This window comes from Bacillus rossius, chromosome 3, assembly GCF_032445375.1.
Source record: "Bacillus rossius redtenbacheri isolate Brsri chromosome 3, Brsri_v3, whole genome shotgun sequence".
In the NCBI taxonomy this organism is placed as follows: domain Eukaryota; kingdom Metazoa; phylum Arthropoda; class Insecta; order Phasmatodea; family Bacillidae; genus Bacillus; species Bacillus rossius.
The window spans coordinates 11,694,527-11,708,048 of record NC_086332.1 but is presented as its reverse complement, the minus strand read 5'-3'; positions in this window follow the sequence as shown (position 1 = coordinate 11,708,048).

The window sequence follows — 13,522 nt, the reverse complement described above, 5'->3', positions numbered from 1 at the left end:
TTTGGACGACTTCAAGTGAAAATTCCAGCAGGCAAGGATAATAAAATTTTGTAAGCTCCTTTTGCTAACGCTTGTTTTTATATATAGCAGCAATATTAAATTAAGTTAATTTGTTCGCTAGTTACCCCCCCCCCCCCCCAACAACGGAAAATATTAAATCATCAACATTTCTGTTAAAAAATGATTTAAAAATACAATCCAGTCACTGAGATTGGCGCACCATCTGTTGTAAGTAAGGTTCAATTACCAGCTGCATTCTTAGACTTCAACGTTGGGAAAGCAAACCGTATGTGCTGCTATCTAATTTGTGAATTTTGTACTTTGTACTCATTTGGAGAATGGTTCCAACATTTGTCAACAGGGGCGACACACGTAAAGACATCTATCTTCGAAACGGTTCGTAGGGCAAACGCCTGTAGGGCAAACGACTTTAGGGCAAACGCCGGCAAGCATTCATTTTCGGATTATTGAAAATTCGCAAACTTTTAGGACAAACGCCTGTAGGGCAAACGCCTGTAGGGCAAACGACTGTCGAAAAACTTCTTTTAGGGCAAACGCCTTTAGGGCAAATGCCGGAGCTTGGTCCGAATGTGATTATGAAAAATTTTGTGCACACGCCTTTAGGGCAAACGCCTGTAGGGCAAACGCCTGTAGAGCAAACGACTTTAGGACAAACGCCTTTAGGGCAAACGCTTTTAGGGCAAACGCCTGTTCGGAATGAGGAATGCGAGAATATGCTTCGAAAATGCGTTTAGGGCAAACGCCTGTAGGGCAAACGACGCACTCCCGCTTGGTCTAGTCGCATCTGCATCATGGGTTTCAACTGTTGTTCAGCACTGACCATCCTTCAGCAATAATGTAAGTTCTTCTAAATCCTTTCCATTGGCTCCGCAGTTATCCCCCTGCAGCTGTCTTGAACACACCAGCCGCATAGTTTAATAATCTGTGCCAGCGCGAGGTATGTTTTCTTTTAATACATAATTCTATGTGTTTTAGTCTTGGCGCAGACCTCATGTAACAAACTGTAGTTTCAAATATTTTCTCTGTTTGCCTGCACAGGGCCGCTGGTTATGCGGTGTGTACACTTTCAGCATTTTTGGATAAGGCACACAGACTTTCGGGTCTCACTCTTTGTTTCGTCCACATAACATTGCATAAGTATAAGGCCTAACACCCCAAGATACTGTGTGGTGTAATAAGTAATGTTTTCCCACGAGCTAAGTGGTTAATTGAATTTCGCCATGAAGCGATCACCTTATATTTAGCCAAAGGCCAGAAGGCCCATAGTTCCTTCCTTCACAGCATAAGTATGTTCGCGTAGTCATAACCACATGACTGTCCCATGTGCCACATCGACTCCAAAATAACAAAAGCCATCACAACAGCAGAGTCAAGTATGAAGCCAGTATATAAATTAAAACAGTCTTATCAAATTTGTCACCTTTCATTTCAGATAAACAATAGCAATCTAGCATAGCATCCCTGGTGGCTACAACAGCCAGGGTTACCCCTGTTAGTCCATCACCTGCCACGTGCCGGCCATTTGTCTATGTCACGCCCTGAGATAACATTTCTGCTCGACCTGCGAACTAGCTCGCAGTGCCATAAGTAAAGCTAGTTGGTACCATATCATCAACAGCATTGTCAGCCAACGGCAGAAAGAGAGAATGACAATATATATATATATATTTACTGCTGTAATAATAATAAAAGGTAACTTCCTTGTACCTTCGTGTAGAAATAATTATCTATTGTTATATTTTGCTTGTGAAAATGTTACCAAATATAAGTACATATACATTTTCCCATTGAATAAAACATAAATATTTTCAAACTTATTTGGTCACATTGTCAATATTCTGCCTCCTTTTAAAAATTTATGCATTAGATTATTTTTTTCTATTTTGATTTTAATATGTAGGTTAGGGCCCATCTGGGGAAGCTAGTGTTTACATTGTATTGGTTAAAACTAGGTGAACAGAGTTGGAGCCTGCAGTGAGTGTTTGGGATCAGATGGGATTGGGCTAATGATTGCGCCATATTGGTCTCAAAACATTGGCTGAAGTGTAGTGTTTGCATTGTGGAAACAGTTATAAACTTACCTTTTATAAAAGTGACTATTTTTAACGTTCGAGATTTTAATTAATAGTTGCCATCGTCCGGGTTCTCGTGTTCGAGACCGGGCGTGGATCCTAGCGTGGAAACTGGTTCTTAATGAAAAGGTGTCCGGGAGGGCACCAGGCTAGCTCTGTGTCTAACCAAAAGTTGGGTCTGTGGGTGCGTTGCCCCTGCGTGGCCCGCTAGGACCGCTGGCGATGGTTGTGGTTGGAGGGATCCCTGGCTGGTAACACATCACAGGCCCTGTGCAGCATAACACGCTGATTCCTGGCTGGGTTAGGGAGACTCATACAATAACACACACGAATTTGGGTTTTGTACTGTCGGTGACACGTCGCGCACGGAGTGTGCGGAGTGAACGTTTAATCGGTTCGAACAGTCACAATTACAGTTTACACTTACACGATGTACATTGAATTACCCTACAAAATTACATTGAATTAACACTGAGTGCTCTGACGCACTATTACTAATCTAAGCCCTCACGCCAGTCGAGGTTAAGGGGGAGGTTGATTGGAGACGGCCAATCCCGAAAATTGCTAATGCGGCGGCACCCGGGTCCACCTGTGAGGACCGCGGCCCGCAGTTAAATTAGATGCAAGTTCTATGCATCGCTGTAGTCGGTGCCTGTGCACTCGACGTTTAACAAAAAGTCACTCATAGTGGGAGTCAGCCCGTGCCGCATGGTGAACTACCCCGCGTAATGTCTAGTGCGGGGAGTTAATTAAGACATGGCCCTTGATTCTACCTGGTTCTCAGGGTCTCGCCTGACTCGGGTTCGCCCTTGCTAGGGGTGCGTTCCATTAGCGGGGTCGGTTACTGGCAGTTGCAGGTCGGGCTTTGGGGTGGCTTTCGGTCGGACGACGTCAAAGTTACTAACCATCATCAGATGTGGTCAAACACCATTTCGGCAATGTCTTAGGTTGAAAAATATGGCGATGATGAGTTTGAAAAATGAATTTAACTATGTCACAGCATGACATCTCATGACAATTTCTAACTCCATGTGTGAAAAAATTCTGAAAGCATCCATATAGGTAAGAATATTAAGCATCAAGAGGAAGCATGGGGCTAGTGCGCAAAATTAAAGTTTTTCTCTCATAGTTCGCATTCCTGTTTTTCGCTGACAGCAGCGATTTCTAGGCTGTAGGAACCATTAGGGAATCCCATTAGCCATTATATAAAGGAACCCATGCGAGTGATCTCAGTTCTGACAGTAGAAAAGGGAGTGCGACTTAGAACGAGCAAAATGGTTTATCTTTATAAGGCACAATATTGCGGATATAAAATTTAATGACTTTTGTTTAGCAGAGTTTCAATGTACCTATAAAGTGCATGATATTTCGCAAAAAGTGAATTTACTGCATTACATTAATACTCTATTCCAACAAAATTGCTGGTATAGTTAAGTATGATAAGTAAACAAATGCACGCACCATTTTTTAACCGGATGATTATGACAATTTCGTTGGTAAATTGCAAGTCAATGAAAGAAAGACTCATGTGCAAAAAATACGAAAATAAGTCCATATCATTACTACTTTAATCTATGGCATGAGTTTAGCTTACTCTTGCAAATAATATCAAACGATACACATTATCGTCAAAACCAGTAGTAATTATAATAATTTCAGGTATAATAAATTATTAATAGGTACTAAACTTTTAACCAAATCTGACACCAAAACCAACACTAATGTATCTTCCCTCGCACGTCTCATAAGTAGAGACCGGAAAAATTCGCGAATTTATTTCGCGACAGGCTAAAATACAAATAGTTATACCTCAGTGATGCCTCTGCTATTGGCTCACAACTCACCTGGATGACTCTGGCCCAATGAGAAACACCATACCAAAGCTTTATAAGAATCACAGACTGCTACGTTGGGACGTCTCACAAGACAGCAGTGAGTGGGTGGCATTTGACCGAGTGTACGTAGAACTATGGAGTTCATCCTAGAAGTCATTGAACCCGCGAATTTTTCCGGTCCCTACTCATTAGCTAAAAAAAAACCCACAAAGTCAGTCATAGATATTAATGATTAGAATCACACGTCGAGGCATGCCTTAGCATAAATCGTAAGCAAAAGTCAATTATAGTTATAAGTACAAGCTGGGCAAAAATATATATATGAGTCGTCCATTTCCAAAAGTGCCTAGTTGCCTAGGGGATAACTTTTCAGGAAACGAGAAAAACCTGAGTTATTTAACACTGAAGAGTTAATTTATGACTGTTATGTTTATAAAGGCTGTAAATAAATGAGAAACACAATTGACAAGGTCTAAGGTCGGTATTATTGTATATAAAGCAGTAATAAACTGTTTTAATATGCAACTAGGCAGTTTTGGAAAAGTTTTTTGTAATTAGCTAGTTTTGGAATTTGACCTTTTGCAATTAGCTTGTTTTGGCACTGTAAATGCAACAGGTCAGTTTTGGAAATCAAAAACAACAATGAGACTGAATGTGAAGTTAGTAAGTTTAAAACAAATACAATAATAAAAACAGTTTTATTAAACACATTAAAATAATACAGAATCACGTACAAAATGTTATGCAAAGTTATGCAAAATGTTACAGGCTTAAGTATAAACAAAAAGAAAGCCTACTCAATCAGCCTATCATAAATCTGCCTCAAACTCTTTTATATTTATTCTAACATTATTTTTAACATGCTCTCATATGCCATCAACTTAGTGTGTTAATAATTTATTAAGGGCTTATAAAAAATAAAACAAATAAAGAAGTTGCCCTTAGTCAAATCAAAAGAAAGAAAAAATTAGCAGGATAAATGTTGCTTAAAAAAAGGTTTTTTCTTTTTACCCTAACATACTATATACACTTTAATATGAAACTATCAAAACAATACTACATGTGCTTGGTGCTTATGAAAATAAAGGTTATTTTATGAAATTATCAGAGGTTAGTTCTAAAATTTTTAAAAAAATTGTTAAATGCTTTTATAAAGTCTTTTCTTTACACTGTAACATTTACTTCTTCCATGGGTTCATCGATTTCTTCATTTTCATCAACATCGTGGGGTTTCAGTTCTTGTTTTGATATGACATCTTTGTAAAACTTTAAATTTTCTTTGGACGACCAATCTGCGCCATAGTGCTTCTCCAACAGTTTTTGAATGTCACGCAACTTATCTTTGTTGACTGGAATTCCAACTGGTAAGATCAATGGCTGCATATGTTTGACTAGTTTGTCCTTCTTGTTGATTGGCAGAGCAACTCCTTGATCACTTTTATAAAACATCTCCCCGCGAACTAGTGCATTGTTTTTCTTGCTCCTATAAATTACAAAGCGCTTGCACTTAGACAAAGTAAAAGCCCATAATCTGAGGGGTTTTAGGGTTTCAAAACAGCTTGACTTCCAATCAAAACATGAGAAATCTTTTCCTAACTCAAAAACTGTCCCTACTTCTTTGAAAGCATTGATGTACTGGGCAGGGCTTGTTATGGATTCAATTTTTCTAAACTTTCTTTCCAAGTGACCAAAAATCCTGTCTGCCGGAAGAAAAGAATTTCCAGTGACGGGAAAGTAGACATGAATTTTTTTCACATTTCGAGGCAAATTTTTAACAAGTATGTTACTCAGCATTCTTATCAATATAGAATTTTTGTCCTGTCCTGCGGCTCCATCTACATACAGTTCAATTTCTTTGGTATCTTGAAGTGTGATGCTCATTAGGCGATGATGCACAGCAGATACAATTTGATTGGACCATCTATAATCGTCAGATTCAGCCCATGTATATATGAATGTGTTTTTATTAGTCTGTTTGTCCTTGGAAGAGCCTTCGCAAATAGTCAGATTATATTGGTACAGTTGGCGAGAATAGTAATTGCTTTGGTCAGGCAACTTTGGTAAAGGAAGTTTCTTTTGGCAGTCAAACGAAAACTTTATTACACCTATGTTCTTTTTTCTGAGACACTCATAAAAATCACTTGCTCTTAACTTGTGAACACGTAGTTCGGTCATCAGTTCAACTTTTTTGTTCCCTTGTGTACTTCTGATTTTGCTTTTTAACTGAAGGCACATGGAGCATACATCTGTTGCTGGAGTTTTAAAGCTTAAATTATACTCCCTGGTGAATATGGACCTAAAATACTCATACTCCACGACAAGCTGTTGTGTAGCACTATCATTATAAGCTTTCCAAAGTTTGGTGATTGATAAATCACTTGATAAATATTGTCTTTTACATTCCCTTTCCCGGCAGTAGTGAGATTCAAGAGGATATAGAGATTCAACGCCGCCGCCGATCCATCATATTGCCATCCGGGGCAGTTAGTGTGTGCGAGACCAGAAACCGAAGTTTCTATAACTCGCTTAGTGCATTGTAAATCAGGTGCACCCCACACTTTTGTAGAATCACTTGGATCAACGGGCGGGGCGCGTGTCTTGAGGGATAAGTTTGGCACACGGGCCTGTGTGTGCGCTGGTAGGTTGTGTAATGCTAGAAAAAATTACGTGTACCTAATTCGGCGGGGGAGAGAAGCTCCCCACCAGCTAGATCGGCTAACTGGCGTGATGTAGTGTCGTGTTGGTGTGCAATAGAGGCTTGTCGGTGTGCTGTAATTTCAAGTGACCTAGTTAAATTCGGGTGTGGCGTGTAGTGTAAAGCTGTGCAAGCCGCTCCTACGAACCCCTGGGAACACAGAAACATGCTAGGGTAGTTAGCCCATTATTGCATGTAACAAGGTAGTTCAGGCCGTCACTTCACACAGGCATATCATCGTGTGGTCGTGTTGGTGATACGGTAAAAGAAATTACATAGATTAGTAAACACCTGGCCGCCTTAAGGACCGAACTATTGCGTTCCAATATAGTTCGGTCAAAGTTAGGCTAAACCAGTATTGCTGTAGCTAGCCCCCTGGCTGTTGTCTTCTAAACCTGAAAAATAGAAAGTGAAATTAATAAATGAAGGTCGTCCTATTCTATTATTGTTCGAGCAGAGAGATGCCCTCGTCCAGTATTTTTTTTTTTTATTTATTTAATTTTTTTTTGTTTTTAATTTTTATATATATTTTTAATTTTATTTTATTATTTTATAATTTTTTATTTTTTATTTTTTATTTTATTTTTAAATCTAGACTTAAAGCTACTGTACAAGCACCCAGAGCCCTGCCCTGACAGGCATGCATGCCTCTCGGCCCGGATCCCCAGCGAGGGCTGGGGCAGCTCCCTCTGCCAGTTCACCTGCATGATTCTGCCTTGACAAGGTGCTACGACATGTGTGTGGATTGTCGCGCGTGTTGTAGTGGTGTGGCTGTAAAATGTTACGTACCCCGGGGAAGGGAAAATTAATTAGGTGATGATGGATTTACGGAACTAGCTTTTTTTTTTTTTTTTTTTTTAATTCAAAATCCCATGCCTTTCCGAAACGCGGCCGGCATTGGAGGTGAAACCTACCAGGCGGACCGCGCCCTTCAGACACAAGGAGTCAGCCCTAACATCACAGGCAGTGAACCCGAGGGGGCCGCACATACCTGCGTGCTTTGGACCATTTTGGATCGAAAGAAGTGGAGTTAATGATGCTGAAGTTATTTTGTAGCTTGTATTTATTTATTTTTATTGTTGTTATTATATATAGAAATTATAATTGTTTCACAATTCAAAATCCCATGCCTTTCCGAAACGCGGCCGGCACTGGAGGTGAAGCCTGCCAGGCGGGTCTCGCCCTTCAGACATAGGGAGTCAGCCCTAACAACACAGGCAGTGAATCTCCCGGGAGCCAAAACCTACACCTGCGTGCTTCGGACCATTTTGAATTAGCTAGGAGAGAGAAAAATGCAGAGAATGTAAGAAATTTAATTTGCTATTATTAAGTGGTGAGCTATAAGTGTATTTTATTGTTATGATTCAAAATCCCCTGCCTTTCCGAAACGCGGCCGGCATTGGAGGTGAAACCTACCAGGCGGACCGCGCCCTTCAGACACAAGGAGTCAGCCCTAACATCACAGGCAGTGAACCCGAGGGGGCCGCACATACCTGCGTGCTTTGGACCATTTTGGATCGAAAGAAGTGGAGTTAATGATGCTGAAGTTATTTTGTAGCTTGTATTTATTTATTTTTATTGTTGTTATTATATATAGAAATTATAATTGTTTCACAATTCAAAATCCCATGCCTTTCCGAAACGCGGCCGGCACTGGAGGTGAAGCCTGCCAGGCGGGTCTCGCCCTTCAGGCATAGGGAGTCAGCCCTAACAACACAGGCAGTGAATCTCCCGGGAGCCAAAACCTACACCTGCGTGCTTCGGACCATTTTGAATTGTATAGGCCGTGTAAACTTTAAACTTTAAACTGTAGGCTCTGCGCGGTGTGAACACGCCCGGAGCTGGAATGCGACTGCCTTGGTGTCGGGAGAAAAAAACAGTTTTGTTTGGGGGCCCCCAGCGCCCCGACCAATCAGAGAGCTTCTAGGCCTGTGATTGGCCGGGGCCCCGAAAGCCCCCGCACGAGGTGTTCGGAGAGCTATTTTATGTAATTTAAAATTTATTGAAGACTTTTTTTAAAAACTGAATCCATGTCGCTTTCGTTTTGTAATAATTATTGTTTTAATTTAATCGAGGTTTTTTATGTTTTCGTTGCTCGGACGGGTCGTAAATCGCTATTGAATTTATCAGTGCGTTTTCGTGCTGTGGTAAATCTAGGTATATTTTATTATTATTCTTTGATATTATTTCGCGGATGTACGGAATTTTAAGTGCGTTGTGAATAGTTTCGTTACTCGTAAATCTGTTACAGTCTAAAATGGCCCTTAGGAAATTATTCTGTTTAACTTGTAGCCGATTTATATGGTGATTTGCAGCATAGCCCCAGACCTCGCAACCATATAGCAACTGCGGGCGTACAATTTGAGTGTAAAGTTGGAGTTTTTTCCTGCGTGGTAAATTAGGTGCTTTTAACATTGGGTACAGGCTTCTTAAGGATCCTGTTGCAATGTTTGTTGCTCGAGTAATGTGTTTGCTCCATAGTAATGTCCTGTCTAGCGTGAGTCCTAGATATTTTGCCTGTGAAACATTAGGAATAGGTTGGTGAAATATTTCTAGTTCCCTGTCTGGTCTGCCTCTACGTTTTGAAATTACAAGCGTGGTTGATTTAGCTGCATTAATTTTAATTCGCCACCGAGTGTAGTATTGCTCAAGTGCAGTTAGCTGCCTTTGGACGCATACCATGGCATATCTTAGGTTACCAGATTGTTTAATTATGGCTGTATCATCCGCATACATCTGTACGTAGGCGTTTGCATGCGGTATGTCGGCTGTGTAAATATTATAGAAGAAAGGAGAGAGTGGGGAGCCTTGTGGCACTCCAGCTGTAAGTTCGCGAGTAGTCGATTTAGCCCCGTCCAGAGCAACATAAAAGTTACGACGCCATAGATAGTGGGCCACCAGGTATATATATGTGTCTGGAAAATTGAAGTTTATTAATTTTTGAATAAGACCCGGAATCCAGACTTTGTCGAATGCTTTTTCTGCGTCGAGCATTGTCATTACTGTGTAGGCTTTAGATGGGTTATTAAATCCGTCGGTAGCATCTTCAACGATTTTAATTAAGGGGTGGATTGTTGAGTGACCTTTCCTGAAACCAAACTGAATGTCTGGAATCACGTCGTGTTCCTCTGCGTGTGTTTGAAGGCGCGAGAGTAAGGCTTTTTCAAAAATTTTACTCATACTGTTTAGAAGACTTATAGGTCGCCTGTTTTCTGGGATGGCTGGGTTTTTCCCTGGTTTAGGAATTGTGATTATTTTTGCAAGTTTCCAGGAATCGGGGTAAGTTTTGTGTGTTAGTATTGCGTTGAATATCGCCAGTAAATATTCGAGTGCCTCGAGAGGGAGTTTTTTAAGTGTTTCGTAGTTTATTGCGTCCGTGCCGCCTGATTTGTTGTTCGGACTGGCTTTAATTAGCTTTAAAAGTTCCCTTAACGTTATGGGTTCAGGAACAGACTGCGTGCCTGTTTGTAAAAAGTTATTTACCGCCTGTGTTGTTGTTAAAGTGAAGTTTCTGTCATTTACGTCTGTGTTCGGGGAGAATTGTTTCTCCAGTAGGTCTGCGACTGCGTTGGCCTTGTCTTCTGCGATGTATTTAGCCCCGGTGGCTGTTATAATAGCTGGGGTTGAAATAAATTTTTTGTTGCCGCGGAGCCTGCGAGATAGTTTCCACATTTCCTGCGGTTTTGTGGCTACTTCGTTTATTAAGTTTCCGAATTGATTTATTTTTTCCTGTTTTAATTTGCGCTGTACGAGATTATTCAGTCTGTTGTATTCGTTTCTGGCTTCTGTTGTGCGGAGCCTTTGTGCTCTGTTTCTGGCTTGCCGCCTAAGAGAAATGTAATAATCCAGATCGGGGTAGTGTGTTCGAGTGAACTGCCTTTTTGTTTCAAAGCGAGAGTGTTTTTTAATGGCATTTTTTACTGTGTCCGTGAAAAGTTTTACGTGTGGATTTATTTCCTCGGGTGAATTTATTTCGGGGGGCTGATTTAGGGTGTCTATAAGTTCTATCTTAAACCCGTCCCAATCTGTAATCTTTAGTTTATTATTAAAGAGTTGTATGTTGGATGTAGCATTAAAAGTTATTTGTGTTAGCACCGGTAAATGATCGGAGTTTAGTTCATCTAAGGTTTCTGTATTTATCTGAGCGTTTGGAATGTTGGTTAGGGCTATGTCTAAAATTTCTGGGGTGCCACCATTTACTGGATAGCATGTCGGGGAGTCAGGCGCAATAATGATGTAGTTTCCTGCAACCGCGTGGCCGTGTAGAATGTTCCCGTTGGCGTTTGTTTGGGTGCAGCCCCAGTCAGTGTGTTTGCTGTTTAAGTCTCCTGCTATAAAAAATTGATCTTCGACTTCCATTAATTTATTGAGGTGCTGTGGTGTGAGTGGGTCTTGTGGCGTCTTGTATACCGCGGACATGCAAACATGCGAATTATTATTACGGACGTTTATGCTGGTGGCCTCAATGTGTTGTAGTCCATTTATTGTTATCGGGTGGCGGTGAATTCCGTGTTTTATTAGTATGGCTGTACCGCCGCCGTGGAGTGCGGGGCGGTCTGTTCTGTATATTGTGTAGCCGCATATGTACGCTCGCATGTGTGGTTTTAGAAAAGTTTCAGAGATGAAAGCGACATCGATTCCGTATACAAAAAGTAACTGTTCCAGTTCATATATTTTATTTTGGAGGCCGTGTGCATTGAAAATTAGGACCTGTAAAAGCTTCCCCGGGTTCTGTGCCATTTTAAGGTGTAGCGAGATTCAGGATTGCGGATAGTAAGATCATCTGTCGCTTCGATGCGTCTGTTTCAGCTCGGATGGCGGCGTAGTGTGGCGAGAGTGTAGCAATGAGCTGTGAGAAATTGCAGAGTTTCAGAATCTCTGCCAGCTCGAATAGATCACCGACGGTGTTACCTTCTACTCTGTTCTGCGCTGGAGTGTGTGTGGTGCGTGGTTCCTTCACGGCTTGCGAATATTTACGCTCCGATCGTGTCAGCTCGGTGGTTGTTGTTTGCGGCTGTGTCTGTGGCTTGTTGACCACCTGGGCGCGCGGCTGTGCGTGAGCGGGGCGGGTGGGGGGGAACTCCACCTGGCTGTGCGTGGCTGGCGGTTGTTGTTTTGTCTGCGCCTGTGTCTGCACGGATTGTCGCTGTGACCTACTCGTGACCATTTTCAAAAATACTGGACACTGCTTCCATGCTGCAGTGTGTCCCCGCACTTTACAGTTAAAGCAGAATTTATCTGCGTCGTCAGCTTTCGGGCAGTCCTTTCGGGTGTGATTTTCGCCACACCTGACGCATCGCGGTGGCTTACTGCAGCGAGTGTGGGTGTGATCAAATTCACCACAGCGCTTGCACTGGGCGATGTCTTGTGGGCGGGCCTGGTATTTTTGAATAGTCACTGTCGTATAGTGAAGTGTACGAACGGCGAGAATGTTGACGTCAGAGGCCGCGACTGTCGCGCAGAAAGTTCCCGACCTAAATCGTTGTTGCTGCCCTGTGGCGTCTGACCGGGTGACTTCGAAATTACGCACGTCATGAACTACGAATCCCTTCTCCGTCAGTTCCGCGGCAATGTCGGCCTCGACGACCTCCGGGTACAATCCCTTAATAACGACCTTTGTGTTGCGCTCGTCGGGATGCGCAAACGTGTGGTGGTAGATGTTGTGGCCTTTCAGGTATGAGAGAGCTTGAGAGTAGCCCTCTCTGTTCTCAAATGTCAGTCGCAGCTCTCTCCTGCGCGTGATCGTGTTCCTGAACGCGATTCTGTGTGTGTTCAGGAAAGTTGCGATCTCCTTGAGCTTCGCAACTTCCCTGACCATTATCGGTACACCCCTGTACCGTGTGCCGGCCGCGGTTGTGGTCTGTGGTTGTGTGTCGGCAGGCAAATTTGCCAGCACGCCGTAGCTGTTCTGCAGCGGGATTGCGGATGTCGCTGCTGTGTGTTGTTGTGCGGAGCCGCGCCTCGAAATCCGCGCGTCCTCACTGTTCGCCAGTACCGTCTCCCGACGCCTACCGAGTGATGTGCTCCGGTTTCCCCTCAAGGCCTTTTTACCCGAGACCTGTTGGAAGTCGATCTCATCGTCAGCGCGTTCGCGTTTGGCGTTAGCCTGTTGGGTTTCCATGGCCTGTTCGTGTGTTGTTGTACTCGTACTCGCCATGATCCCTGTCCCTGTCGCGGTTCCGATTCGCGGGCTATCCGACCCGCCGGGTCGCCTAATACCTGAAGCAGTGGTGGCTGACAAACACTGATATGAACAGCGAAGCTAGGCCTTAGAGAGGCTGTCCTCTCTGCACCACTGCCTGGTGCGAAGAGTGTAGAGATTCAATGAAAGCTTTCACTGATTTATGTCTGTTTGAATACTTAGCTTTCCTCCAATCACCACCGCGATTTTCTTTGGGGCTCTCTCCAGTAAGAAGATTATACCTGGCGATCCGCTGAATCCTATTCTTAAAAATTGCAAGTATATTTAAAAACATTTTTGGACAAACCTGGACATTGTGTTTTCCACTTTATAGTCTAAATCGTGGCACATAGTACTTACTTACACACACTCGTCTTATGGCAGTTTCGTCAGCATCATTGTTAGCATTACGTTTAGGCCTAGCAGGAGTTTGACTGGAAATGTACTTCAGTAAAATGCAATCTTGTTGAACTTTGTCAACCAACGAGTAGAATTTTTGATGAAATCTTCTAATATCCTGCAAGTTGAGGTTGTTGCATTCAAAAAATAGACTTTTTAACTGCATCATGGTTGCACCTGGTCATGATTGGTAGACACTTGGAAACATCTATTTGCCTCTTCAGTACATTATTTTTCCAATTACCTGGGTTCAGTTGTTTCTTTCTACTTTTATTTCAACTTACACTTTTCACAACACCTTCAACTCTCGCTTCTTCTT